Genomic DNA, 7,142 nt, shown 5'->3' on the forward strand with positions numbered 1-7,142 from the left:
CTGTAAGTGGATTTCCAGCCGCATCATTCTTTGTTAGCAATTAGTGCATTTTCCTTTACTGGATGTTTTGAGAGCCCGCTCTACTAGACCACAAGCAACGTCAACAGCATCTGTTCATGAGGTACCTATACCGGACATATGTAGGGCAGCTACCTGGAGCTCCAGCCAGACCTTCACAAAATGTTACAAATTAGTCCAGACCTCTTCTGCAGACATAGATGTGGGGACAGCAGCATTATAGATATTGATAGCAAATGCATCCTCACATGCTCCTTCTGTTTGAGTTTTGCTTACCAAATCACTCACATCTGGAATATACATACGGACCAGCACTTGAAGAAGAAATGGAGGTTTTTCACCCATAGTTGGAGTTTTTTTGAGATCTACTGTCCCCATCAGTATTCCACTACCCACCTCCTTCTCCTCTGCATCAGATCTTATTTGATTCACCATTAGAAGAGGAACTGAAAAGGTGTAGATCCATACTGCCACTCAAACTTTTGATTTAGAACACAAGGAACTGTGCAGTGAGGACCCAGGGACACTACTTAATAGTGATCTCCCATCTCAGGTGCTTGGTGCACATGTGCACCCATGTGTAGAATACAGATAGGCACCACACATCTCGAAGAACCTCCAGTTACAGGTGAGTAACCTCCATTTTCAATTCATCTCCTAATAGGTGACACAGAAACCTACACAAAGGATGTTACATTATGTTTTCTCGGTGTCCATTCAGGAGATATCTCCTTGCTACGGTCAAGATCCCAGGAAAGTGGGACTATAAACCCGAGTCTCTCTAAAATCAATATCTCCAAAACATTTTTGGAAAAGTTTATTTCTTAGCTTTGCACAAACTAAATGGTTCCATAACAAACATTATGCACCCCTTAGCAATATGCAAAGTAATAAAGTAACTTAATAAGTAATCTCACAACATTCCATAATTCATAAAATGAAGAAAAGTAAACAACAAAAGTTTTAGCCAACTGGGGAACCATGCAAGTCTAAGCCCAAATCATATTTTATGACTTTTTAGTTAAGCTTAAAGTGATCAAACAAAGATTCCTGTAATAAAGTAAGTTTTTGTATACTTGAATTAGTTCATATACATATGAAAAGATCTTTTTTCTAACAAAAACAAAGATTTTGGGGTACAGAATGTATGCTCGCATATCAGTAAATCTAGAAATACTGTATAAAATTAAGTGTAACCATTGTGAAGTTATATTAGAAATCATTATTAGTAAGAATTAGCTCTCTTGCAGAGTTGCCAGCTTTGACATGCAGCTTTGATGTATCTAGGACAATGCTTAAAATCAGCTAAACTATTTAAACCATTCGGAGTTAGGATATTGATTTCATAATGAACCTGGAAGTTGTTTAAAATTAGAATCAAATTGGGGATACATTTCTTCCTGCATTTATAAGTGGAATGGAATAAAACTCTCTTCAAATTAAAGTTAAGCATATGAAGAAAGAAGAAGAAAGTTTCTAGAAGATAATTACCAAGTTACAACAATATGAGAAAACATTATCCAGTTATTAAATGGTTCAAGAACTAGAAGCAGAAAGTCAGCCAGAAGACTCTTTAAATAATTCTGGTAGTGTATATTTTAATCAACTATGCTAAACAACTAATTAAGGATTCCAAGCAAAGATGTAACCTTTGAAAAGGCATTCCGTATGCAGCTTGAATGCCGCCTATTAGATGGGCAGGAAACTTGCCATTACACTTAATGAATGACCACTTCTCCAAAAGTGGGGGGGAGGGATAGCTCAGTGGTTTGAGCGTTGGCCTGCTAAACCCAGGGTTGTGAGTTCAATCCTTGAGGGGGCCATTTGGGGATTTAGTTGGGGATTGATCCTGCTTTGAGCAGGGGGTTGGACTAGATGATCTCCTGAGGTCCCTTCCAACCCTAATAATCTATGATTCTATGAAAAGAAAAGAGCCAATGGAACAATGCCAAATATGTACTTTTGGGGTAGGCGAAGACCCCCAATGCAGCCAAATGGGGAAATATTATATGTAAAACGGATTGTCCAGCCCAAAATCTTTGTCCAGCAGATCAACACCTAATCCAAAAAAGCTGGTCTATTCTGTGTAAGAAGTGGTTGTTTAACTCTCCCTAAGAGAGTGATTTTCTATGACTAAGCTTCTTTTACACACACAAATCTTGGATCCTGGGATGCTGATGTCCAGAATCCCAATATAAGCATCTTGGGGAAAGTGATGTTTCCCTGAAGACGGAATCCTAAATCCCATCACAAAAAAAGAAGACTGCACACCGAAAGAAGAGTGAGACATTCAACCTGCTTAAAGGTGCAGAAAGGTTGAAGAAATCAATGCTTCTTGCTAAAATTCCACAGGGAATTTGAGCTTCATACTGCTTAACCCCTGAATGCTATTTTCTTAAGACAGAAGTAAAAGAAGTAATAATGGTTTTGCTAGCTTTTGTTTAAATTAAGACTACCTACCTAGTTTCATCCTAATTTGTTCTTTAGTTTAAAAATTTTGAGGTCAAGTTGACTTCTAGTTGTTGTAATCTAGTTACTTCATTAAGTTTATACTTGGTTATATGACATAATTTCTTTAAATTTAACTGTTCAATTATGTTAATAACGCTTAGCTACTAGTTAGTCTTAATGAGGGTAAACAATGCATTCATGCTGCAGTCATTAAGTGAATATCATTGTGGTTGATGCTCATAGTATTTTAATTTTAGTATTCAATATAGTTAACCAACTCTCTTTTAATATACTTTATATCTTAGAATTTCATGTTGCTTTAAATATGGCTACATTGTATACTCATTTTAATTTTTTTTTTTTACTCAGGTGTATTTTACTGGCATAATCCTTGTTGATTTAATTGTTTATTGGTTTCTTGTATCGTTCTGACGATTTAAATAAAAGTTTCTTTTTTTTCAAAGTCAAGTTCAATTGTTTATTTTGGGGCATCCCTTAGCGTACAGGAAATAGAACCCTTAATAAAATGTATGTGATTATACCCTGAGTCAGCCTTATTAATGAGGGGGAGGGATAGCTCAGTGGTTTGAGCATTGGCCTGCTAAACCCAGGATTGTGAGTTCAATCCTTGAGGGGGCCACTTAGGGATCTGGGGCAAAAATCAGTACTTGGTCCTGCTAGTGAAGGCAGGGGGCTGGACTCGATGACCTTTCAAGGTCCCTTCCAGTTCTAGGAGATAGGATAACCATAATCAATAATTCCATCTTTTGATTTGGTATTCCGGAACTAGTCATTTGAGAAACAAGTAATAATTCCATCTAATTAATTGTTGTTTCTTCCGCTTATCAGTTTGGATCATTGTTTCTTTTCTTTTGGTAATTTTACTTTAAAAACTACCTGGTGTCCAACCACTTTGTACTCCACATGGCCCTGCAGCCACTTCTCTTTGCCACACCAGCAGACACTCATTATTCATCTATTTGATTAGTTGTCAAGTGCTAAGTGATTCTCCTGGCTGCATCATTAAGTGATTATCATGAGTCAAAGGAAAATCTCAGGTATGTTTGCAAAAGCAAGTGGCAAGTGGAAAACTGAACAACAGCAAGTCAACAAGAAGGGTTTCAGTAGATTTATCCGTGTATGAGACAGATCGTCCATCTCAGTCAAAATTGGGGCATTTTCCCGTAATGGACAGTCGTCATTTTTGCCTAAAGGCATGTGAGAATAGTCACAGACTAGTGACTGGAGGATTCTGTGAGGGAAGATGCAGTTTACTGTTTTTAGTGTCAGCATTTGTCCATGTCCAGAAACCATGGAAATGTTAGTGGTAGCATCCTGTTCGTTGACATTGTACGAAGAACTGGAAAAACCTCTTTGACAAAGTTAACAAGCACAAAGAATCTGAATTGCATACATCATCCTTCAAAGCTTGGTTTGAATTTCAGGGATGCAGACTGCCAGTTGGAAGCCTGTTGCATCAGCTTTTGAATTGAAGGGATGAAGTGACTGAAGATGGAGAAACAACGAGGAGTCCTTGTGGCACCTTAGAGACTAACACATTTATTTGGGCATAATTATATATATATATATATATATTGTGACAAAGTTGCTCCTCTATCTTGGTGGGTCCTGCGCTTATTGGCGGATTTTCTTGCCTCAGAGATTCACCATGTGGGTTGGGGAACAGCCCAGAGACCTTCCCCTCTGGAAGAACCCACAGTCCAGGTCAATTGGGAGGTTTGAGGGGAACTCGGGCCCGCCCTCTACTCCGGGTTCCAGCCCAGGGCCCTGTGGACTGCCGCTGTCTATAGTGCCTCCTGTAACAGCTGCATGACAGCTACAGCTCCCTGGGCTACTTCCCCATGGCCTCCTCCAAACACCTTCCTTAGTCTCACCACAGGACCTTCCTCCTGGTGTCTGATAACGCTTGTGCTCCTCAGTCCTCTAGCAGCACACCCTCTCACTCTCAGCTCCTTGCGCCTCTTGCTCCCAGCTCCTCACACTCCCACCACAAACTGAAGTGAGCTCCTTTTTAAAACCCAGGTGCCCTGATTAGCCTGCCTTAATTGATTCTAGCAGCTTCTTCTTAATTGACTCCAGGTGTTCTAATTAGCCTGCCTGCCTTAACTGGTTCTAGCAGGTTCCTGATTACTCTAGTGCAGCCCCTTCTCTGGGCACTCAGGGAACAGAAAACTACTCATCTAGTGACCAGTATATTTGCCCTCTACCAGACTCCTGTACCCCACTGGTCTGGGTCTGTCACAATATATATATATATTATGGCACCTTATTATATATATATTATATATTGTGGCACTGTTATATATATTATGCCCAAATAAATGTGTTAGTCTCTAAGGTGCCACAAGGACTCGTCGTTGTTTTTGCTGATACAGACTAACACGGCTACCGCTCTGAAGATGGAGAGCGCAGGCTCCTTCTCAAAGTCACAAATTATTTAGCTTGGCAAGGTCTAGCATTCAGAGGGCATGATGACGGTAATGATTTGCATAATAAGGGGAATTTGATGAGTTACTTGAAATCTTTGCTGAAGGTAATCCCAAGTTACAGGAAAAGCTGAACTGCTGGTACGGTTATTATACAAGTCTGGAATACCTAAATGACCAGATTTGTGGGCCAGCAGATTTGCTGCATGAAAAAAATAATTGACTGAAGTGGGGGCAGCTTGGGCAGGAGGTGGGCTGGCAAATAAAATGACGTTGCTGCTGTGGGGGACAAAGTGAGAGGAGACGGCCCAAGAGGTGGGGGGGGGGGGTTGAGGATTGCTGTGGATAAAGGGGAATAAGGAGAGGGGGTTAGAGTTGAACAAGAAGGAGCTTCATGGTGTAAATGGACAGAGAAGCACGTGGCATGGTTATAGTACCCAGCTGTGGGTCACACCTGGCTGGAGAAGGAAGTATTGGTGAGCACTCAGGTACTGAGGGGGATGTATTTCTCTCCAGTGGACCTTTTAGTAGTAATCCAGCTACCCAGGGCCAAGGAAGTTAATCTGTGCTTTTGGTCAAATGAGTTAATGGAAACCTTCTGGAGGGTATATGCAAGGGTGCAGGGTAAGAGGGCCTGGCAGCAGGTGGTGGTGGTTCCCCCGATGAGACCACTTACATCACCATCATGTTCCATAATCATCTAGTGACCTCTGAGCTGATTGCAGACTGGCTAAGTAGACAAGCGACTGTGTTGAGCCCAGGTGAGAAAATCCTGATGTACTGGGGATTTGCATAGGGAATAGACATTCATGGTGCACTCTGTCCAGATCCTTTTACAACCATCAGATTTTACTGGCCTCGCTCTTTCTTGATAGCGGAAGAACCGGAATAAGTTAATTGTGACTTACTTTGCGAACAGGGGCTGCTAACAGGGAGTTTCGCAAGGGAGTTCTCCAGGTGAAGGAGGAGCTAATACAGCATCTGTGGGGTAAGTGACTGTCTGTAGTGTGTGTTTGTTTGTGTTTGGGGGTTACTTGCTGTGTGCTGAGCTTGTGTTTGTTTGTTTGGTTGTTTGAGGGACCGTGTGCTCTGGCTGGCAGTTGGAGGCAGGTTTGAAAGCTCGAAGACTCTGGTAATTGGCTGAGCCTTACTCAGTGGGAGGGGCATTCACTCAGGCCAGGGCTTTATAAAGCCGCGCACAAGCGACCAGGGAGCTTTGCGAACAGGGGCTGCTAACAGGGAGTTTCGCAAGGGAGTTGGGAAGGGAGTGGGAGTCCCTCGCCAGCCGTAACCCCATCCCCGTGGCCCCCCCCTAAATCCTATAAACCAAACCACATTCCAAAACTTCCTTCTGTAAACCACCCTTTCACTAACTAGGATACAATGCAGGCAGAAGCCCAGCAGCAGAGTGGGGGCTATCCAGTTTATTGCACCGACTGTTGCATGTATGATTACCTGCCCTGTGGGCGGGTGGCGTATGTGTGCAGTCGGTGCAAGGAGCTCCTGGCCCTCAGAGACCATGTACGGACTTTGGAGGCCAGGGTGGCGGAACTGGAGGAGCTGAGAGAGGCAGAGAGGTATGTTGATGAGGCTTTCCGGGACACTGTAGAATTGTCCCACCTCCGCTTAGACAGCACCTGTGCTGTTAAGGAGGAAGAAGGGCCCAGGGAAGTAGAGCAGTCAATGGGAGCAGAGGGAAACTTTCCCGTAGTTGGGACCCTCCTTCCAGATGGTTCTGGGGTTGCCTCTCGCACTGAGGTTGCCTCTCCGGGGGAGGGAACTCCAGTTTCTAGGAAAAGGCAGGTGTTAGTAATGGGAGATTCGATTATTAGAAATGTAGATAGCTGGGTCTGTGATGACCGGGAGAACCGTATGGTGACTTGCCTGCCTGGTGCGAAGGTTGCGGATCTCTCGAGGCATCTAGATAGACTTATGTGTAGTGCTGGGGAGGAGCCGGTGGTCGTGGTACATGTAGGTACCAATGACATAGGGAAGGGTAGGAGAGATGTCCTGGAAGCCAAATTTAGGCTGCTAGGGAAGAGACTGAAATCCAGTCTCTATGGTGGCATTTTCAGAAATGCTCCCAGTTCCACGCGCAGGGCCAGGTAGGCAGGCAGAGCTTCAGAGTCTCAATGCGTGGATGAGACGATGGTGTAGAGAGGAGGGGTTCACGTTCATTAGGAACTGGGGAAACTTCTGGGATGGGAGGAGCCTATACAGGAGAGA

The sequence above is a fragment of the Emys orbicularis genome, chromosome 5 (assembly GCF_028017835.1).
Source record: "Emys orbicularis isolate rEmyOrb1 chromosome 5, rEmyOrb1.hap1, whole genome shotgun sequence".
NCBI classification, from domain to species: Eukaryota; Metazoa; Chordata; order Testudines; family Emydidae; genus Emys; species Emys orbicularis.